Below are 23637 nucleotides of genomic sequence, written 5' to 3'. Positions count from 1 at the left end.
AAAATTCAAATTCAAGATTAACTATGATGGAAGAAGTCCTGGCCATACTGAAGTCAAAGACCATTTTTTCCATTAACTTCAAAGAACAAGGACTTCTTCAAGCAATTTGTTAAAAGATACTGTTATGGATCTATTGTTCAAATGGTCTGCAGTGGTGAAAGGTCCTAGATCCAAACCTTCTCCGTCGCCATGATTCATACACTGATACTACAAGTCACTGCACATGTTCCTCTAGTGGGAGATAAGGAACCATGCCTAATAAGAAAAATCATCTCCTGTGCCTATGAGGTGGTGACTCTGGTGAGATAGCCTGTGTGTGCCAGCTGTTGTGTTTTTCATCTGTCCCATTACACTGACATACTTATTTAATGTAGACCACTGCCATCAGATGCCAACAGCTGCAGCTAATCGGTACACGGTTGTTTCTGATGAAATGCTTTTCAGATCAGAATATGCCAATCCATCAAACCCAAGACTTTTGATGGGGGACATATTTCAACCAACTCCCCCCAGTTTTAAATTCCACTTTTGTTTTTAAAATTAAACCACTGGCAGTAAAAGAGTAAAATACAAAGAAGAAGTCAATATCAAAATCAAATGTTTTAGCTGATGCTAGAGGAAAAAAAAAAAAAAATCAAAACCTGGGTTTTCATTTTGCAGAAATTTTTGAAATTTTGGCTGTTGGCCCAAGTTTAAAACCCAGGTTCGGTTAAAAAAAAAAAAATTGTCGAAAATGTTCACAGGATAGGAAAGCCGTTTCCTGCCAACTCTATATTGGCTTACAGTTCTGACGCATGCAAGCTGGGTTTGAATTAACAGATTAGGCCCAGATCCAAAAAGGGACCTAGGCACTTAAAGTGGGACTGAGGTATGCAAGTCCCAGACAAAGGTCCTCAGTCCCTGGAAACCACCAAGTTTTCAAAATTAATAATTCTGCTTTAGAGCACGCCCCAGAGCACCTCAGCCCTGACAGGCAGCTCCATGCCCACCTCTGTCTTCACCCCACGCTGGCCCTTCCCAGGCTCCCTTGGTGCATGCCCACCAAAACCAGGGCCCTTCAGATATGCAACATGTCCGTTTTCTTCCAAAAACACAAACAGAGGAAGAGGTGGTGCCACTTTATCGTACAATAGCTCAGCGCTTGGAGCACACACCCAGGCAGAGCTGGGCTGATTTCCCCTCTCCAAAGGGCCCAGCCGAAGCCCTCCCTCTCCTCCTCACCACACTGCACTGGCATGCAAGAGAGAACCGGGAGATGTCCTTCGGTGCCCCTTGCCAAGCTTTGTTTCAACACCTGATCTTGTTATTTTCAACATGGAAACACAAAGTATTCTCAGAAACCCTGGAGCCCTGTTTTCTCTTCAGGAGAGGTCTTTGGATTTAAGACATCCTTGTGCCCTCAGTGTCCCCTTTTGCCCATCTTGGGCAGCTCCACAACCAGCGTTGGCCGCTCTTTTTCCTATCTTTCCCTGTGTCCCTGTTTCAGTGGGTCAGGATGAGGCCCTGTGGGGCTCAGCCCTTGCACCCCACGGCACACACAGGGGCAGTTCAGCTCTCCATCGTGTTTGCTGGCTAGTAAGCCTTGGGAGAGGATGCAGGCTACTGCTAGGCCATGGAGGCACCCAGCCCCACTGTGCCACTATCCCTGCCTGTGAGTATATGGAGCTAGGAATTAGGCTTCCTTGTTTACATCTCCTCCTCTTTTTATCTTTTCCACCCCCCTGCTCTTTCCCCGCTCTTAGTAAAGAATGTTTTTCAAAACAAGTGCCTGCATTCGAGCTGCTACAAACTCCAGTTTCCTTGGAGAAATGTTTGTGCTCTTTAACTTAAAGAATTTCCGAAACATATAGCAAAGGAATTTCATAAACTGCTCATTGAAAAACATTCCATACATTCCCCTCTCATCCAGAGACACCCGTGTGTGGTCTCCGACAAGGTCAGGTTTGGGGCTACGTAACGGGGACAGAGATTCCAGCACTCGGAAAACAACAGATACCACAGACCGTGAGGCGGGGGGGAAAGACCTCGTGACTCCCCTCGCTGGAGGCTGGGAGACCACCGGAAAAGCTACAGACAGTAAACACTATGCATTTATCCCGGGGAGGAAAATCCCAGCGAGAACCTCCTGCATATCTGTGAGAGAGTGACATCAGGCTCTGCGCTGCTAAGGAGTGGAAAAAAAGGAGAGGAAGCCAGGGGCGCCTGGCTATTACTTCATCTAAGGAAGGTGAAGGCACACAAGGAGGTCCTTTAGAGGTGGGCTGGAGGCCTAGTGCAAACAGTGGGCAGCCAGAGAGGGAGAAAGTTACGGATGGATGCTGGGGCAGCAGTGGGATGAGCACCTTTGTTGCAGATGGCCTCCTCCCTGTGTTGAAATCTGGGAGACACGTCTGCTGGCCCTTCCATCCCTTGAGGCGCTCTGAAGCTCTAGGAACGAGCGCTCTGCACATCTTCAGTTTACACTGTTTGCAGAAACCATAACGTTGTTATTTCCAAACCAAGTACTCTGAAACACGCCAAAGGCACCATTCCTAATCCACTACGATGGACATGACTCACGGCAGGTCTTAAAACAAAATTACCCAAAGTGAAGTAAGGAAAAAAAAATCAGGAAAATAGTCTCTTGGAGAAAGTCCTTCTCTAGTACCTGATGAAATGTTGCAAGAGGTGTTTTATTACACATTTTTCCACTGAAGTTCTCATGCTAGAATTGGTTTCTGAGTTTAGATCAGCTGGAGACCTGTCAACTCACAGGGCATGTTCTAGCAAAGTCTGATATACAAGTAACTCTGAGCTGAAAGCTGAGGTTTTGTGGAAATTGATAACAAGTCCAACAATATGCACATCAGCACGGATTATATATGACTGGTGGTTAGTAAGATCGTTTCAATTTGGTAAGGTATTGCTACTTTCTTAGGGCTCATTAATGACCACAAGGCATACTCAATGCAATCATGATCCAAACCTTTTCATTTGCTCCCCATGTCACTCATGTAGTTAACCAAATCCTTCGTCCTCAGCCATGAGTCTCCCTTAAGGGAGACTGGAGCCTAGACTACGCATTCTTAGACTTAGCTCCATTTGTAAGCACGTGAGGAAAAAAAGGAAGCTTAGGCTGGAGATGTCAGATCTTTAGTCACCTTCACAGAAGTATCGCATTGCAATAGATTGACCACAAACAATAGCCTGTCCAGGATTCTGTAGTGAATGACAAGGAATGAGAAATAGCTGAGACAACAAACATACAGTCACAACATTACAGTCGCTAAACCCTTTAAATCTGGGAAAGGAAACGTGAGGAATGACTCCAAATATCCACCTTCATCTTGTGCATCATTGTGACTGGATGAAACAGCTGGCACAAAGAAAGTCCTGCTTGTGAAACACCATAGATTGCCATCGTTGCTGCTGCTGAAGGTTGTCTCCGCTCTCCTGTTTGTTCTCTCCTAGCTCTTTATAAATTCAATCCAGCTATTAACAATATCCATTAGCTTCTCCAGAAGATTATCTCAGCTTTAGCAACTGGAATGCAGGGATTAGAAAAAAAACATTCGGTTTTGTTTTTAATAAAAGTATATGTTGATTTAAACTGATGGCTTTTAACATCTGTTGTGCAAGTCTTTGTGGTAATAACCCTCAGAGATTGTTGGAGAGGGAGATAATTTAGTAGGTAATAAACATCAGTGACTTCATTAATAAAATATTCTAGCATAGACATTACAAATGGGAAGAAACAAGGCTTCCACCTGCTTGATAAGTGCATTGCTGAGGCTAGAACTCTGGCTGTTGTTGGCACAGCAGGAGATGACCCAGTAGCTCTCACCCCAGCTACGGCTATGGCTACTTCAAGAAACGTGCGGTGGAAGAGGTGCCGCATCCAGGGACCATCAAGACATTTCTGACTATCACCATATGAGGCACTGATTTCGAAATGCTTTACCAATAAGGGGTTGTTCTTAGTTCCTGACATTGCTTTAACCCAGCTGACAACACTTTCTTGGAGCGCTGGATGCCTGTTAGCTGGAAAATGGTGACACAGATTAAGCAGGGAGTACGGGAAGCTGCACTGCCAGCTGCTGGGTCACTCAAGCGGGTCCAAAGAACCACAGTTACTGGCAGAAGAGTTAAAAACCTTCCGTAGGAATCTTTTTGTCTTCCTCCACGGGGAAAGCTTTTGAATGCAATTTCCAGCCAAAACCAAATTTCTTCTGGAAGTCTTTTTATTGATCATTTGCGTGTGTGCAGCAGGGGGGGACCCTTGAGGGAGACAAGCTTTTAAAAAACAGAAAAAGAAGTTAAAACCTTCAAAGTTAAGAACTGTAAAGGGGGGAGGAGGGAAAACTGTATCATGGATGGGGCTATCCTGCAGGCATTTGGAGATCCAGACAGCAACTGTGTGATGGGGACATGCCCCACACCATGTGAGGGTGCATGTTGTGGTGTCCTTTTACACCAGCTTTCCTTCCCCTGCACAACAACGATGATGAGGACATGAGGGAGGAGTGCTGTGCGTTTGGATCCCAATCCAATACAGGACCCAGGACTGCATCCCAGCAGCTAGACACAAACAAGGAGGAGTGGTAAGTTTTCTCCCTTTCCTCCTAGTTCACATAACTGAACCTGGAATCAGGAACAAATGAGTTGGCGCCTGCTCCTGTCCTACCTGAGATATTTGTATTATCTCAAGGAAATTAGTGCTGTCCTTTGCCAAGCAAGCATTCAGTCCATTTTGTACCCTGTTCCTTCCTCAGGGAGTGGGACAGGGGCTCTGGTGTGCCCTTCCCCAGCCTTGGCACTGCCGCAGAGGTCAGTCCCGCATGTGCAGTGCTGTGGCAGGCTCTACATGCTGGGGAGAAGCATCCAAGCCCAACACTCCCCTGCAAAAAAACAGATGAAGGGAGCGTGGTTTGTGCCAGAGCGTGCTGAATCAAAAGCATCTGAAAGGTTGTCCTCCCCCGTGGCTTTGCGGCGAGCGTAAACATAACAGCTTGGGAAACTCTTTTCGGGCTGTGCTGAAGGATCCCTTTGAGGCTTCCCGCCCGCAGCCGTTTCCTCCCCGGCAAAAAGCTGAGAGGGGCCTCTTGATGCTGGCTCACCCCCCGAGACATTGATTGCTCTCTGCTATCTGGGGTCAGGGAGGGGTGGGGTGGCAGGGTCGGGGTTTTCCATCTCCTTGGTGACCAGGAGCTGACCCAGGTTCCTCTACAAACCTACAGCCACACAGAAGAAAGAACCGTGCAGGTCCGCAGGCAGGAGCGCAGTCTCTCTGGCTGTCACTTCCAGCCATGATGACAGAAGACATCGGTATTTACTAGGAAAGAAAGAGAATTCCCTAAGATTGATGAAAACACGTTAGCATGGGTGAGACCAAGTAAATGCCTTGGGAGGACAGGACAGTCTATACACTTTCAGATATGCTCACATGCCAACCCAAAGGCAGCGCTATCTTGATGGAGAAAAATTAGGCAAAGGCAGCTCTAGCCATCATGGTTACAGCTAGGGGATGAGAAAGAGAGACAGATCACTTATTTTCTTTGTTTAATAAGATGTGACAAACTGTGAGTGGTCCCAGCCCTTACAGAAACTGTTACCCAACACGTTTCATTCATGCGCTGAGTCTTTGCCTCTTTTGTCATGCAGTGCTCAGAAAGAACAGGCTGTCCCTTGACTCAGAGCTGGCTGTTTCGAGGCTGCAGCTGAATGCCATGGCAGGCTCGTGCTGTGATGCATCCTGAAGTCACGGTGACCACAGACATGGGGGACAGAACACGGCTGGAGGAGATCCAGCCCATGTGCCCAGGTTTCCATCCCATGACCACGAGGTCGTGTGGAGGAGAAGAGATGGTGCATGCCTGGACAGGGGGCTCAGGCACAGACCCCATCCACCAGCTAGGACAGAGCTTATCTGGATGTACCATCTACATGCAGCACCTTCTTGAGGGCCACTCATGAACTCCCTGCCCATCCTACCCAAGTTCTGGGCTTCCCAGATGGCACCACATAGCACCCTGTCCTAAAATTGTCAGCTTTCCATGAAAGGGCACTCCTAGCACATATCAACTAGCAGAAGTGTTCTTTATCCGTCAAAGCTAGATCCACTTGAGGATAGACCCTGTGTTATCCATAAAGCTGTCAAGGATTTTCTGCAGGTTTTATCAGGTATTCTAAGCAGAAGGAATCACTCCTGAAGCTGTTTGGGAATGAATCAGGGAAGGAAATCCCCATTTTTCTGACTGACTATAGGGAGTTTACATGTTTCGATATGCCTCCACTTTAAAAAAACAACCAAATCCAATGTCATTTAAAAGATACGATTCTTGTTTGTTGGTTTGGAAAATTGTTTTGGTTCTCTCTACAAGACTAAACAATTATTTAGGCATCTAGACCACAAACAAAATGTTGGTAAATATAGAAAAGATTAACTTATTTAGAACTACTGGTACTAGTAGCTAACTGCAACATCAGTTTCCACTATGGATGCTTTTGCTACGTGGGTGCCTCATTGCTCCTGCTAGCCTCTGCACTCAGCAGCATGGGATGTAATGGCACAAAATTCAACATTTGCCATTTTAACAAGCCACTGAGAGGGGTCAGGGAAATGCAGTGTTGTATCCCTCAAATATTCAAGTCACAACCAAGCTGCTGAATTCCTTTCTTGATACCTATTGCCTAGCAATTGTAGCTTTGTTCCTGTTTCCACAGGAGTGAACCTGACCAAGGGAGGGCCACAGAGACCCCCGAGCAAAGGGTGCTGCAGAGGCTCGACCCACTGCCCCTAAGCCCATCATCTCCCTAAGGTATGGGCCTTCACTCTTCACAGCAAGAAACCTACATCTGAGAAACACGTTTGCGGCTCAATCCCTTACGAACCACACACAGGAGGACAATGAAGTGAAATGGTGAAAAAGTGGCCAGTAACAAAGGGAGATGCACAAAAAAACCCCTTTGTTCTTGCACTTGGGCTGGCCAGAGCTCTTTGATCCAATCATAGCTTTAATGAGAAGGATGCCTCAGCTGTCCCCAGGCACACAACACCGCTGGTGCTGGTGGACTGAGATGCCTGGGGACCCACACCACAAAAGAGAGAAGGAACCTCAGCAAACAGTAGTTGGGGAGGACATACAGTTTTGCTGCTTCTTTTATCTCCTCTTAACAGCCTAATTGGAGTGTAATGAATTTGGGGTTGGTGCTCACTGCCAGACTTGCTTCTTTGATGTGTTTTTGGCCTCTGCACTATAAAAATGTGATGGAAACCAAAACCAAGATATTACACCTCCATAAAGTGTCTCTGGGTTTACCATAAGATTCCGCCGTTTGTTCCAAATGGCCAAAGCCACTAACAGGCCCCTGCTAGCCAAGATGTTTGGGTAATGAATAAGAAGCAGAGAGAGATGCCACTGTGAATCAGAGCTAGGAATGCGTGTTAATGGCAACAGAGGCGGATCCTGGGCTGTAATGTGGAACAGAAGAGCACTGTGCTCGTGTTCCTCTGCAACTGTGTCCAGCAGGAGCAGCTGGTGATGTCTGAAAGCCCCAGTGGGGCAGGAGGATTTGGGAAGATAGGCACACCTAGGACGTACCGAAGCAGCACCTTGCACTTGTCATGCCACCAACAGCCAGGCCGTTTCTGTGCCTAAGCACTTTTCCTCGTTGCACTTGGAGGTTGGATTGGAACAATGTTAGATGGTCAGGGCTGTGTGGAGCCCAGAGCTCCCAGTGCCCTTTTCCCACATCTAGGCCTCCTGGCCACGTGGGCCTGGTGAAGGCCCTAGCAAAGAACCTGCCAGAGACACCAGCTTGGAGGGACAGAGGGCTTCTGCAGCTCCAGCTGGACTAAGCACTGGCTGGCTCAACTCCCTCCATCTCTCCACCTCAGTTTCTGTCCAGTTTTGGCCTTCTTCACACCTGCCACATGCCCCTTTTCCAGCTTTCCTTGGCTTTCTAAGCTGCTGAGCTCGCTCCTCACTGAACCCATGTGCGTAGACACACACAGTGGTGGCCAGCAACACAGAGCCCTTCAGTTATGCAAGTCTTTCTTCTGCCCTGTGTTTATTGCTCCTCCTTAGCCTATGAGATCTTCCCAGCAAAATCTCTTTCCTACACTGTGACAGCACAAGCCCACCATGCTTTTTTTTTTTTTGTCTCTCATGGGCCTTTCCCACTGGCAAATATTTGCCACTGCACAACACACACATCTCCAGCACACAAACTGCCCCAGTTTGAAGACAAGACCACCACAAGCTGTGCCCCTCTGCCAGGGTCACCATCCTCCCAATGAGGAGGGCACAAGCACATGGCACGTGAGGCTCTGAAGGGCATTCCAGGAACACATCCCACCCCGCAGGTGGGTCCCCACCACCTCACTTGGGCTCCTCAGGCCCAAAATAACTTCCCCTGGGCACACCTGAGAAACTCAGTGATGCTTAATGACCAAAACAAAGGGTCCCACACACATTTCATCTCTAGGGACACAAACAGACAGATCATGAAAAGTTAGTACTGAAACACCCCCACTAAGTACAGATGCTCACCTGTTTCTATTCAAAAATCAACTAAGCAAGCTCATGTTTGATGAATCAACTCATCCACCCAAAACTCATGGAGACCAGAGAAAAAAAAATAAAATCCAACTGTGTATCTCTTTGCCTGTCTTCAGTGATCTTGCTCACAATAAAAAACGATGTGCCTGCTTGGAAAAATTCTGGACATCGATAGTTCACATACTTGCAGAGCATCCAGGGCTAAACCCTATTTAAATCAATATAGCTACATCCATTTTAGGGAAGCTACCCCCAATTGACAGATGCCTGGAACCTGGCCCTGAGTCTGCCTCTTCCTAAAACAGCACTTACCCTGTGACTGCATGCTTGAGCCACAGGCTGCTGATAAGATACACTTCTAGTTAAACGCTGCCCTCGTTCAGCTATGATTCACATTTAAGAACAGTTAACTGGTGCAGCTGTTCTGGACAGAAGCCTGCTTTTTGCAAGAAAAGCACTTTCTGGAATAGGTATACTTGAGCAGCTTCACCGATAAGCAAGTTACATCCCCAAATCCCAGGACGAACTGTGTTCCCGGAGCCTGACACTAGAGGCAGGGACAATCCTTCTCTTTGCCTTGCAGTGACTACTTTCACCTTAGCTCCATCAGATGCAAGCAGAGAGGTACTTTCTGCCTTGCTCATTACTGAGGAGGGAGTCAGTGAAGAATAGAAGAGACTACAGCTGAATATTAGCCCCGTGGCTCCCCTGAGTCCCAGTGCCCTGCCCGCTGCTCCTGGGGACCATCACTCGCCCAGGGTCACGAGCACACCAGACCATACACGTGCAGGCAGACGTATGCAGCTGAAGGGCTGGAACAGCTCCTTTTACTGAACATCTGGACTTACACATATAAACTACTCAACACTCTCGTCCAGAATTACAGAGTCTTTCATATCTTATCTCTCAAAAGCCACTTATCAGCCCACGGCTTTCAGACTGCAGTCTCTCCCGTCTGCCAAAGTGGAACCCAGCCATGCACAAACACGAACAACAGCAGCCCCTCTCTCCTCTCCCACGCTGATGGCTGCAGCTCCTCTGATGGGGGCTCGAACTTCAGGAGCAGTGGGAATAGCTCCATCTACCCTGCTGCCACGGGCTTGCGGAAGAAGTTGAGCAGTTTAGCCACAGGGCAACATGAATGCCTCCTTGCATCCCAGGCCAGGAAGGTGGCAAGCTAAATGCCTGTATTTATGCCCTTCATTATGGTGAGAGGCAACAAGGAAATATCTGTAAGCAAACATTGAAGCATGTTATCCACATTGCTGCAGCACCCAGAGGCTTGAGGCATGCCCTGGAGCCTCCACGTCCTAGATGCTGTTCAAAAACGGACCAAAAAGACAGGTTTGGGCCCATAAACACACTTTCAGTAACAGAAGCTAGTCTGGATTTTTGTTTAATAGAAGTTTCTAATAAAACATCCCTTTTGTTTTTAACTTCAGCAAAATGCTCAAAACGAAACTTCATTAATGGGTTGACATTTTGCAATCTTTGTAAAAGAAGGAATACCTCTTTTTTTTTTTTTCATTTTCATTTTCACTCTCCCTTTATCTTTTAAAGGAAAAAAAGGAGCAGAGGACAATATGCAGGAAAAACTTTTCAGCTTCAGAGCCGTGAAAATACTCTGGGTTTCAAGTTCATTGGGCAAAACACTTTTTCCCCAAAAACCTTTTCAATTTTTCCATGAAAATTCTGAAATGAAATGGAAAATTCTTTCTCTGTGTTGTAAGAGGAGACTTACATCACTAGACTTCAAGTAACAAACACGTATTACTACTAGAGCACAACATACGAGCCTCGACATCGCAGCAACAAGAACCACAGCAGTCCTTCTCTTCGCAAGCAAATGGGGTTGGTGCCACGGCAGACGGGGCGGACAGAAACGGGGAGGAGAAAAGCCCCGACATGCTAGCAGGGAAAAGTTTAACATAAACCAGGATTGTTGCTAGCTCCAGACTCGCTGAGCTAACATCGTATTTCTCGGCTGTATGGACCGCACATGGGCCGTACATGGCTTTGTTCAATCCAAGAGAGGTCTGTCGCAAGAACAACCGTCTCTGCATTTGTTATGAAACCGAAGTTCAGGCACAAATCACAGCCGACGGGTCTCGTTCCAGCAGCCGACGATACAGCCCAGGGAATGAAGATGAACTCAATAATTGGGCACCCTTGGGGAAACAGTGCGAATACCATCCCTACTAGCAGGGGCTGGAGGAGTGGGTACAGGTGCCATGCCTTCCCTGCCCTGAGCGTCCCCCAAGCCCACATGCACTTCGGCCCCCATCAGCCAGTCCTTCTCTGGCAAAAAACCACGCTTTCAGATGCTGCTGCCAAACCTCAGAAATGTATATTGCTGTTCTGGCTATGTTCAGGAGGAAGGGGAAGGGAAAGCAGTGTGCAATTTTCAACAGTTTCTCCTTGGAGAGGGGCCCCCTAATTTTCTGAAAGGGGCCATGGAGGAGGGGGAGAAAAAGAGAGAGGCTCTGTCCCGCTTTAATCCCTTTTCCCAAATTAGTTATACATGGGGAATTCATGATGGAGTTCCCCCTTTGGGCTTTTAGCCTCGAATCATTTCATAACACACAGAGCCCATCTGAAACCTTTTGATCACGTCACTTCTGAGGCTGCCGTGTCTGTGCGTGTGGCTGCACAGAGCAGCAGATGGGAAAGGGGAAGACGGGGAGCAGAGGCTCCAGGCACACGCAGCAGGCTTACAAGGGGATACTAGCACTGTGCCAAAGGGGAAGAAAAAAAAAAAACAAAAAAAACACAAAACACAGAAATAAACAACAACAAAACCAGAACAAGACAACTGCAGGACAAAGACCTGATACTGCTAATTTCTGCAATGAGGGCTCAGCAACATCAGCTACAAGTCTTCTCCGTGCTGCTGTAAGGATGGAGCTACCTGGACCCTTGTGGGACTGCAAGTGCTGTTTATTCAGCTGGAAATCACCCAGACTACATTGAAACAGGCCAAATTCAGGGCCTTCGCTCAACCCAATGGGGTGCTTTGACTTGAACAGGTCTCGCATCACTAAATGTGACTCAGCCCCAAGCGGGTGCACATGGACATAGTTTCCAAGAGCCCACGATGCCAGTGACAGCATGGCACAAAATCCTCTTCACTGTGGGGAAACTGAAAAGTTTGGGATTCCAGCTACTCTGTAGCTTTGATTCCCCAAAAATACCATAAATTGCTACCAGGCTTCAGTCATTTAGGATTCCACAGCTCTGTCAAAATTGTTCAGCTGACCAAGAAGGGTAGAAACCTCCCCTCAGGTTAATAGGAATGAGACCTGCAAGCCAAGATCCTCAAAGGTATTAGATCCTCTTAGAAATCAGCAGTATTTAGACATTTTAATAAGTGTCTCAAGGCTCTGGACCTAAACACCAATGCCCTAAAGAAAAATTATGTGTCCAGGAAAGTTTACAAAGATGACTGGGAGAGTGTGCATTGCTGGGAGTCTAAGCAGAGATGTCAGTGTTTTGGCGATTTTTACTCACCACTGGTTATTAAAACAAGAGCTCAACTGGTTTAATTAAAACTCATGGTAAATAGATTTACTTTCTCCAGCGCCAGTGCTCTATACGGACACATTTAAATGCATTTACTTCCATTTAGCTAAACTTGGTAACTGACTCTTCTAAATGTTTCCACATGGTGGCTTGGATTTTTTTTTTCTTCAAACTAAATCAATTTTAAACCAATTTTCGTTACATTGGTGGTTTTGCATGTCCACAAGGCCTGCGGGCCTCTTGGATTGGAAAACTTGGCGTGAAATTCAGCCCAAAAGGCCAAGTGCTGAAACCCAATGAAAATGAAACCGCTGCAAGCTATAGGGGAAGCTGTCTGCTTGGGCTGCAAGCACGTTCCTGGGGCACCAGCCCTGTGTGGACCAGGGCGCAGGCATGGTTGAAACTTGCCTCCGGACATTGCCACCATGCAGCCCACAGCAGGTTTGAGATCTGGCAGTGGCAAACCCAAATCCTGGCTGGTGGGAATCACTTGAAGCATAGCCTGTAGGAAGATCAAAATCTGATCAGGAGCCACCCCCCCCCCTTCTTTTTTTTTTTTTTTTTTTAAAAAAAAAAAAAAAAAAAAAGTGACTTCAAGCTAACTGGAAACCTGGCCCTGGGCTTCTTCAAAACCTGGCCCAGGGCTTTCCTGCAATTCAGCCCAGGTTTGCAAACTTGGCTGGTGTTAGGTTTATTGCACCTAGTTTGGGGCTTTGCTGTGAACATTTTGTGGAGATCCAGCTCTTGAAATTAAACGGGCTCTGCTGTTCTGAGCCTGGACCAGTGTCCCTAATATCCATAAACTCTGCATCAATCTATTTATTGCCATGTAGAAAGTAACTGAGGGTCAGTTGCTTTATTGTCAAGGTAGAGGTCATTGCTGTGTATGATCAGTAAATAAAGAGACTAAATTCAAAAGCATGAGTGGATGAGATGAAGACTACTTAGTGCAGGGCTTTGACTTACCAAAGCAACCTTCTACACAGGTGAGAAGCCGGGTTTGTTACAGTTCTGCTTCCCCACCATGGTGTCTGTAGTGAGTAAACCTCAAGAAATCTTGGAGGAGCACCCAGCACCTGGGATCCTTCAAAAACAGAGGCAGCAGCTTCAGAAGGAACATTTCTCTTGGAAGATACCAGCCAAGACGAGGATTTTCTGCCTCCTGCTAGGTTTGGGGCAATGAAGAAAGCCAACAATACTTTTGGTTTCCCAACATTAGTGCTTTTAGTACCTCTGCTTCTGTGTAAAGCTAGAAAAGAATGGGTTTATTTACTGTTCAACTGGTATTTTTTCCCCCCCAAAACCTCAAAAATGGTGACCATTCAGAGCAGAGCCAAGCTGGCTCTTGGCAAAGGCTCAGCGTGGCTCCTGTTACCGAGCTGAGTGTGGTCATGTTGCTAAGATAGTGGCCTGGGAGTCGGGCCACTGTTCTTGGCTACCCTGCTGCCCCACCGTGTAACCTCGGAAAGTCACGTCTCCCCGCCGCAGCTCCACGTTCCTCGCCGTCCCGCGCCTCGCGGCTATTGAGGCTGCCAGCTTTATGGTCCAAGGTCTGTCTCTTACTATGCTAGCTACCACCGTAATTATGAGAATTTGATACACGCTGCTTTCCAGCACCCCTTCCCACGCAGCTTTGTTAGAGCAGCTCCCTTTGTTTTCACGAGCAGCAGGGCAGAGACACGAACTCAGACATTTTCTCCATGGAGGATCCTCACCCCCTTCTCAGCAGGTCCCTGCATTCACCCCACACCTGGGGACATCCTCGTTTTGTCACTGTTACTCTCATTCCCCATCCAACACCCCTCGGGGTCATTCACAGTCTCATAGCTTCACCATTGAGCAGGCTCACACTGCTTCCTCCTCGTTCACGTGCGTGCCCAGCTGGGACCAGCTCTCTGTCATCCTTTCCTGGGACACACATGTGCTGCAGAGTACAAGCTGGCCCTATCACCCAGCAGAAACACCCCAACATCCTGCCCCGAAGGGACTACAGTCTGGGGAAGCATGGTTTAATGGGGACAGGCAATGCAAAGGTAGACACGTGAAGCACAGAGTCTGCAGCCTCAGCAGAGGAGTCAGACAAAGTGGTATAATGCTGGAGAGATGAGCCTGCAGGGAGTTGGGACAAACTCAGGGAGCACCAACTGCACCGGGACACTCTGCCTTCACTCTTTTAAAAGGCACTTCCATGCATTTACATAGATATACATGCATACATTACATAAATAAAGATTATCTAACACCAGGGCACACGCATACTAGGCAGACCAAGCACATGCACATCACCTCTGTAAGTGGCATGCCATTATTTGCTCCTCACTCCCTTCCAAGTGCTCACAGCCACTTGCAGAGCACCCATCCCAGTCTAAGCACCAGAATCTGTGCCCAGTTTCAGCTCCTGCAGGTTAAGCCAGCACAACAAGCTGGGATTTCTGAAGGTGCAGGCGGGACAGGCAGACGATCACACTGAGATGCTATCTCAGCTCCTTCTCAGAGTTTGGCGTTGTGTGTTTTATCAACAAATAACATGTCTTTACTACTGCCAGCCCCGCCGAACCACTGTAGCTGCAGACAAGCAAGCTGTGTTTGCTTCTCTTTCATTTGTCATCAACACAATGGCCAGCCAAGTTCTCATTCCAGCATCTTACTTGGTAACAAACATGGGTGAAAAAGAGAAAAAGCTGAATTTCAGCTGGCTGCATTAATACAAAAGCATAGGTAAAGTGAAAAGGGCCCAATATCAGGAAAACAAAAACAAACAAACAAAAAACACACTACTGTAGGGAAGCAAGAGTTTAAACACAACGTAGTTGGCTTGTCCAGGTTCCCAGCCATTGCTCTCCGGGGCAGCATGGTGTAAACATGCTCTTCCTTCACCAGCACCCAGTTAGGTCCAGTTTGACATGAGATGTGCAAGCAGTGCTGAAGATGTGCTCCAGTATATTCTCAAATAGCAGCAACCCTTCCCTCTTAATGAGGAGCAGCAAGGTGGGAGCCTACACCCACATCACATCCAGGACTGCCCTGTGGTTTGTTAATATTTATGAAGCAAATGGTATTCAGATAGCAAAGGACCAGACAGCTTCACCTCTACACCAAAACCACCCACTGAGCTGTCCAGAGCACCACAGCTTTCTCCCTCAGCAAGCCGAGCGAAGGCAGAGAGACCTGGGTGAAGCTGGGGAAGCATAAGAAGGAAAGGGCAGTTGTGTGCAGACTGCTCTATTCCCCTTGCCCTGCTTTCCCCAGGTCCTGTTCGTACAGCCAGCCAGGCTCCTGCTTGCAATTGTGGAACAGAGCAGGCACCATCAGCCCATGCGTGGGTGGTACTTGGTGGACCAAGGAGCTCTGCACCCAGGCAGCAGATGATAGCCAGGAGGAATGACTCCCTGAGACAAGAAACTTTTCTATACCGTGTCTCTGGACAGGATGGGTCTCCTGTGTGCACAGCACTACAAAACAAGGTGGGAACAAAGCACACGCAGAACATCTCCGCATCCCTCGTGCAGGCTGTGCTTTGCCAGGTGCTTTACCTGGAACCAGCATGCAGAAGGGCAGCCAAACGGAGTGCTACAGACAGCAGAGAGACAGAGCACAGCATGGATGTAATCATACCGCTTGGTGTGTTATTAAGTATTTCGGGGCCAGAGCAAGAATAGCACCTACGGTACAGTGTGAGGATAGAAGAGGGCTCGGCTTGAGATGACAGCTTGGCTAGGAGACCAAGAAGCCCTCTGCGATCATTTGACTCCTGAAGGGCCGTGCTCAGGGGCCATTTCAGGTGTAGATCAAAGCCCCCCTGTTAACAGAGCCCAGGGCAGACAGTGAGGGAAAAGGCAAGGAAGGAAGATGAGAGAGAGCTCCGACAGGAAGATCTCTGGAGTATGTTAGTAGGTTGCTGAAAGGGAGGAGCAGTTTTGAAACACGAGCACAGAGATAAAATCTATTCTAAGGTGAGGATGAGCTAAATATGTCAGAGGCCTTTCAGCACAAGCCGGGCACATGTGAAGCGATCTAAATAGTAAACAGCACATTTACTAATGGCCTTTAATTTATTTATGGAGCCACGTCGCCTCGCCAGTCTCTGTCATCTGCTCTGCACACAAATGACCCAGGCACTGGGGAGCATTGGGGAGCCCTGCCCTGGCTTCACTACCTGCTTTCATAGATAACTGCCAAATAACCCAGCCCTGCCAAACGCCATAAGGCCCACGCTTCGAGATGGTTGACCGAAAATATTCATTTTCCCCACTGGGGAATTCTTCACAAGCCATCTTAGTGCCTCGGAGCACCTTGGAGCGCGTGGAGCCAGGGAAGGAAGAGGAAATACAACCACAGAAGCACTGAGAAGCCAACACAATCAACCCCGGGGTTGGGGAATCCCTCCTTGTATATATACATCCACATATGTATATATATCCACGCTAGTCACTGCTATGGCAACTAACACAACAAAGATATCCTTTTAAAGGCCCTGCGGTAAGGAGGAAAAATATTTTGCTATATATATCGTCGCCTATTGACGTCAAAATCATTTGAAATAAACTAACCTTTAAGCTCGGATGGCTCCGGTCATCGTTTCTCCTCTGCAGATATTGAAATTACATTCACGTCACAATGAGCATCTGTTACCTTTCATGGAAAAAGTAACCAAAGAGAGCCAGGCTAGAAAGTTTTCTATCAAACCCTCTCTCACACCCTCATCAAAGCAAGAGGGAAAAAAAAAGAAAAAACAACAAACAAACAGCAACAAAAAAAACACCTCCTAAAACACATGAGAGGCCAACTCCTGAGGGTCTCATTTAGTCACTCCTCAGGCAACACCCATGTTGACGTCAGAGGGAAATTGCTAATTTGGGTAATTAGTGAAAATGAAGAACCTGGAGTCGGCTGTGACAATTTAATTCAGCTGAGCATCCAAAGAGTTCACTGGAAAAAGGCAAGCTGACAGGGCTGAGTCTGAGCTGAGCTGTAAAAATAAAGTACTCCATATGAGAGTGATTTGCTTCCCCAGCCAAGAGCTTGTAGATCAGAGCAGCTCTGCCTCGGTGTGTGTGTGTATGTAATGCCCTGAGCCTTCAACAAGACTTGCACTCCTTGCACTAATGTCACCGGTGCAATGCTTCGGATAACAACACTAATGAATTAGCTGCTGCTATGTACCAAAAAAATACAGGTAAAGGGACTTAGGAGGCAGAGGGGAAGGTAGGGAATTTAGGATGTTAGTTTGCACTGGGCTGTACGAATACGTCCCTACTAAAGTCAAGGTCCAACAAGCACAGACAATGCAGCGGCATGGCAGCCCCTCGAGGGAAGAGGCTGGACGGTGGTGATATGGGTGAGGCATGGGACAGCTCGGTGGTGTCCTCCTCAATGCCCAGGATCAATAAATGCAGCATCTCCTGTACTCTGGCTAGTGGGAAAAAGTGAGAAATCCACCTTACCTGGCTTGCTCCTACCCCAAATCATCTGCCTAGCTCCTGATGAGAAGAGCTATCTCAAGCCACCCATGGCTCAGTAAGGCTTACAGCTGGCTTGAAGGAGGCTCATCTGCCTGCATGTCCTACTGCAGCCCTGTGGAGCAGGCTGAGAACACTGCAGAGCACAAGCTAGGTCGTGCTTCTCTCACTAGTAGCAGGGATATTTCAAAGAAACAGAATTTATTGGAGTTTTTTGGTGGTACATCTCTCCTACTCGACATAGGTATATTTGACATACAGGTATAGCAAAGGCAGTGAGTCACCCGAGCACTGTGAGCAATTCTACATTATTAAGTCCTCTGCAATCCCATGGTGAACTCACTTGGGATGTGTTATTACATGGCCACTTGAAGCACTGTGGATTTGGGTCGGTTGCCTCCCCACCCCTTTTTTGGGGCAGGTCAAGTAGAGCTTACAAACCAAGAAGATTTTGGATTGGTCTCATGGAAGAGAATCAGCAGTCACGCTTTCAGATGCTTAGAAGTTTCCCTTCTCCCAGGTCACTTGTTTTCCAGAACTTGTAGAGCTGCTGCAATTCTCACCCTTCCTGCCTGGCTGCCAAGTTTGCCTCTAAGCGTGGGGAATGAGACAGCTCAATTTACCCTGGGGCTGATGAGCCCAGCTCCAGCATCACTTCCTCAGGCAGATACAGTCAGGTGCCTCCATAGTATCCTCCTAGCACTTAGCTCCTGGCTGTAATGTATTAAGATACACACCCTAGTTTTCTCACGTCTCCTGTTATTCCCCAATTTCTCCTGCAGGCTCTTGTGCCAACAGTCACTTAGGTCTCCCCTACAAAAGCCTCCCAATGTGTTTTGCCCACGGATCTCCCAGTGAGGCTCAGCCTGAAGCCTAGACTTGCACTGATCAGACACCACAGAAGAGCCCTTGCTTCCGATTCTCTACATCTTCCAGCCTCCCCCTGTATCTTCTCTCATCTAACTGAAAAAAGCAGATGTCTTTCTGAAGACCTCATCCCCACGCTTTACTCATATAGTTTAGGAAGACAACATTCTGCTACTAACTGCAGCCTCCTTCAGCACTGAGTCGTGGATGCTTTCAGAAAAGCTCCTATGTCATAGCACCATCCCTCAGCCTTTTCCTGGAAAACATCTGCCTCTATCCCTACCTCCCTCCTTTATTAGAGGTCATGCAGGTATTCAAAGACCCTTCTCCCTGCTCCTTTCTCCTTTTATTAATGCCAGGTGTAACCCTCTCCACAGCACCCTAATCAGGTCCAGATGAGATGTGTCCCTGCACCTACATTTTCAAAAGAAGAGCTGTTGTTCCTCTTGGAAGCAGGTGTATCTGAGGCCGGTTTCTCTAAAGCTTGTGCAAGTGTTGGGTGATTGCTGAACACAAGAAAAAAAAAGAAAAAAAAAAAAGAAAAAAGGAGAGAAAGAAGTTATAGTTGGTGGCTGAACAAAGCAGTTGGATATTTCACCAGCACTGAAGTACTAAAAATATGAAAAGCTTTTATAGTACTCTACGCTCTACCTAGAAAGCTATAGGCTATCTGTAGGACGAGTCAGACAGACAGCCTTATGTCTGACAGCTGCTAGTCCTGAGGTGCTACTTGGCAGGGAGAAAAGCTAGCACCGATACTGCAGGCCAGAAATCAGAGGAATGCCTTTTTCTCTACCCACAAAGAAGAAACGTGTAAGTGATGTGCTCTACAGCAGAGATTGCACGACGAAGGCTAGTCACAGAATAACTTACAACCCATCTCAAGCTGAAGACCAAAACAGGTTGCTTTGAAGATGTCTGTCAAAGCTCCTGTTTGCAGCCCAAAATGTGGTTAAGATCCAAGAGAGAAAGAAACAGAGAGGGGCTACGGGGAGGCACGGATCTAAGAGAGCCATTTGTCAAGAGAATCGAAGTCGAAAGGCAATGTGGAGTTCAAAGCCAGCATCCAGCCAAAAAAAAAAAAAAATAATAATAATAATAATAAAAAATCATAGTGTGTGCAGCTGCAAACATGGCCAAAACAAGCCAGAAAAAAGACCTGGAGGGACAAACACTAGAGCACAGCCCGGGCAGTGCTTGCTTGGGGCAGACAGCAGAGCCCTGCGGGGCTGCAGAGGAGCCAGGCACGCCCAGGTGGGATGGGGATGAGAAGTCAGCCATGTACGTAGCCGATATACACAGCCTGATACCCCCTCAAACTTGGGAAAGTCCCAAATGTGTGGATTTTGGGTGGCTTACCACCTTTGAGGTGAACCTCAGCTTGGCTCTGGGCGTTATCCTTAGTCATATTACTCTAATTTCCAGCTCTACAACAGAGCATGGGCTTGTTCGTCTAAAAGCAGATGGAGTTTGTGTTACCTGAAGCTGGCAACATGGTTAGCTTAGACACTGGTGTCCCGAAAAGAGTGGGTTATCCTAATGAGGGGATATCTTTTAGAGATGTACACAGACATACGCAAATACAAGCTGGCTGCTCTGGGGAAGGGAGTGCTGAATGAGGGACAAGACAAAACCAAATGGCAGGCAGAAGGACTAACTTGTTCCTCAAGGAACAGAAAAAGATGGAACCCCCTGCATGCGCATGCTGAAGCATTAAACATGCTAGAAGAGGATTATCCAGAAACCTCTCAGGATATAGCGTACACTGCTTCTTTTTTTATGCTGGATGTGTCAGCAAGGTCTTGGCAGGCTGTGGGGAAAAAACAGTGTCTATAGAATTTCAAGGTTGTCACAGATCAGTAACCTCAGTCAAGGTCTGTTATAGTCATTCAGAAATGACCCCATCTCTTCTTTCATCTCAGGGATTCTTCTCATTTCATCCATTTGCTCCCTTGTCTTCCTTTCCGTGTTTGTCCTGCAAAACGAAACACTGCTGCCATGCTCCTCCAGTGCAGCTTCTCCAGCCTGCTCCCTTGCAGTGGAGCTTTGCCACGCTGGGGGTGTTCAAGGAAAGGTTGGACGTGGTGCTTAGGGACATGGTTTAGTGGGTGACATTAGTAGTAAGGGTCAGTTGGACCAGATGATCTTGGAGGTCTTTCCGACCTTACTGATTCTGTGTCATCAAGTCACCAGGTGGCAATGCATTGCCACAGAGAGAAATGGCATGAGGATGCTGAGGGTGACATAAAGGTGAGACATTTCAGCCATTCCTCCAGGTTGGTTTATACAATATGGGGAAAGCTCTGCAAAACCAAGTCCTCCCGGGTGGGTGTCAGTCGGGTTGGCTAGATCCTCAGCGGATATAAATTGTCATAGTTCCATACAAATCATCTGGAAAATGATACTAGGGTTGGCAAGCTGCTAAGGTAACAAGTATACCACAGGGCAATGCCAACTAATGCTGGCTGTGGATCTGGTCCATTAACTGTACTGGTAGTATCAGCTTATGTGAACATATTTGCGGCTCTGGTAGACCTGGAAAAAATGACATTTCCATGCGTTTGATGAGAAGTGAAACATTTGATGCTTTGGTCTCAAATTTTGTGCTGTCTTCCACAAGAAACAAAAGACAATGTTTCACGAATGGCCTTCTCTTTTTCCCCCTTTTGGGGCAAATATAGGAAAATGCGTTATCTGTGGAATTTCAGAGCTTGTTCTTTAACGCAAAACACCAAAACCACCAGAAATAACATTCTCCTGGAAAAATTAAGATTTAACATTGCCCTAAGCCAAAATGACATACTGATCACTATTCATCATTCTGCCCTCCTCCTATGCATTCTATACATCTCCAAAAGCCTTCCCACGGCAGTCAAGGTTCAAAGACTAGCTGGAAGAAGTCACTTCCACTTACTTGGAGCAGGTAATTCCCCAGGTACATGTCCACAATCATCCTTCCCTAGAAGAGACTGGACAGCTGCTCTTTGTTGATACCCAGTCTCCCAGGACTTTCAGCAAACACATTCGGGAACCTGGATTTGGGCTAGGATAACATTTCCAGCCAGACTTGTCAGGATACACCAGTATTTTTTTTCCTAGTTACCAATGCATGCACACAACCTTTGGAGAAGTCCAAAGCACAACTCTGCAGCCCTTGTGCTGTCTGTTGAGCCCTCGGCCTTCCACACCATAACAGCTGCAGAAGAGCCCACCACAGGATGATGGTCCAGTATTGGAGGGTATCAGAGGAAGGCAGGCAGGCAGGAGATGAGACAGGATGGAGATAAGATGCCAACCATGCACGCAAGACTGTGAAAGCCTCTACAGGTCTTGGGGAAATCCAGAAGGTGAGCAGCTTCCCCTCGTCCCAGTGGTGGGAGACTTCAAAGGGCTGGTGTGCATTATGGCTTTCTCTACCAGCAATACTTTTATTACTCTCTCTCCTTCTATTTTAATGTTGGTAAAATGGGAACAGGAGTTCCCCCTTCAAGGGGGCTAGATTCAGGCTTATTTATCTGTGTGAAAGAATTCCTGCAGGTGCCAGTTTAGCTCGGGTCTCAAAGAAGAGCCTTGCACATTAGGTGTGCTCCGTATCATCATTACTTACCCAGGGAGGTCTGAAAGTGGTCCTCGTTGAGGTGTGCCTACGGCTATGTATTCTCTGCATAAGAGCACAGCATGCAGGGCTGCCAGGTCCGACTCATTAGGAGCAGATTATCTTAGTACATCTTCTGGGCACTAGCACGTTCACAAGGAGCTGGAGCCTTCGGCATTGCACAGGGCTCAGTTAACGCTCTCGGTGCTCAGCCCCAGCTGAGGACAGATGTAGGCATAGCTTTGCTCTCCCCTCCTGGTGCTTGCTCCTGTGCCAACCCCCAGTCTTTGTACCTGCGTCTGTGGCAGAGGATTTAGCAGATCACCTATGACAGGGGACCCTTATTTTTGAGCTAGAGGTGAACTGAAGATATGAGCCTGCCAGCTCATCTGTACAACATGCTGGTGGCAGATGGTATATAAACATGTGTTTTCTTATTACTCAAGAAGGGAAAACAGTTGGGAAAGCAAAAGTTTCTTAATTTTTTTTTTTCAAAAATTTAAGTTAATGAATGGAAAAAAAATCAACAAACTTCTGAAATTCTTCTTGATAAACAGGATTTTGTCTTAAAAAAAAAAAAAAAAAAAAAAAGGAGGAACTTGGCAGGGCTGAAGGCTGCTACTTCTCATTAGGACAAGATGATGGTATGGCAGGAATGCAGGACAGAGGGGTGCAGATGTGTGAAAGCATTTAGGAAAAGACACCCAGGGATTAGAGAAGTGCCTGTTCCCAAAATGGGTTGATCTGAGGTAAAGGAAACCTTTGGGTTAGGAAGATAGTAACCCTCAACCCCCCCCCTTTTATAGTGGATATAAACAGTTTTACGGTATTTCCACCAAACAGAAGAATAAGAGAAAAAAAAGAAAAAAAAAAAAAAGGTTTCTGCAACACACACATGTTCCCCATTAATTAGGAGGACTGCTGTTAACAACACGTTGCGCCAGAGCTGCCAAGAACTGTCAGACGAAGGACAGGGAAGCCCACGGCAGAGGCTCTGCTGCCTCCCGGGGGGGACCCGCAACTGAGTCCCTGCAGGGCCAGCCCCACGCCGTGGCGAGGTGGTGGGGCACGGGGGGCAGCGGGGCTGGGGGCACGGCAAAACACCCAGGCAGCCCCTGTTTGAGTCCCTGCCCCCCGCCCCCTCCAGCTACAGACATTTTCCACAGAAATCCTGGCTATGCTCGTTTTTGGTTGAGACTTTGGGACTATTTTTGGCTTTTTTAAAACACGCTTAGGGGAGGCGCCTTCTGCTTTTATTCACATAAAGGATCTTTATTTTTATGTATTAAGGGACATTAAAGGAGGAGGGGAGGCAGGGCAAGGGGAGAGCTGCGCTATGCTTTGATTCAACTGTAAAACACCACAAATCTACACCCAGGCTGCCTTTTCCCCTTCTCCAGCTCCAAATAACATGCACTTTGCTGCAGCAGAGACCACCCCTCGCATCCTGGCTCTCTCTGGCAGGGCCAGTGCTGGGACCAAGCACTGAGCTCAGGCTCAGCATCTCCCACCTTCACACCTCCTCGTGGCTGCCTGAAGGGCTGGGGGCTGCTCTGTCCTGCTACCACATCTTCTTGGTTCCCCCTGTGCTGGTGCAGATGCCCCGCTGGATGTGACCAAGGCTGCACGCTGTTGTGTACACACAGCACTGACTCAC

This window comes from Anas platyrhynchos, chromosome 5, assembly GCF_047663525.1.
Source record: "Anas platyrhynchos isolate ZD024472 breed Pekin duck chromosome 5, IASCAAS_PekinDuck_T2T, whole genome shotgun sequence".
Taxonomy (NCBI): domain Eukaryota; kingdom Metazoa; phylum Chordata; class Aves; order Anseriformes; family Anatidae; genus Anas; species Anas platyrhynchos.
Note: the sequence above shows the minus strand (reverse complement) of the source record.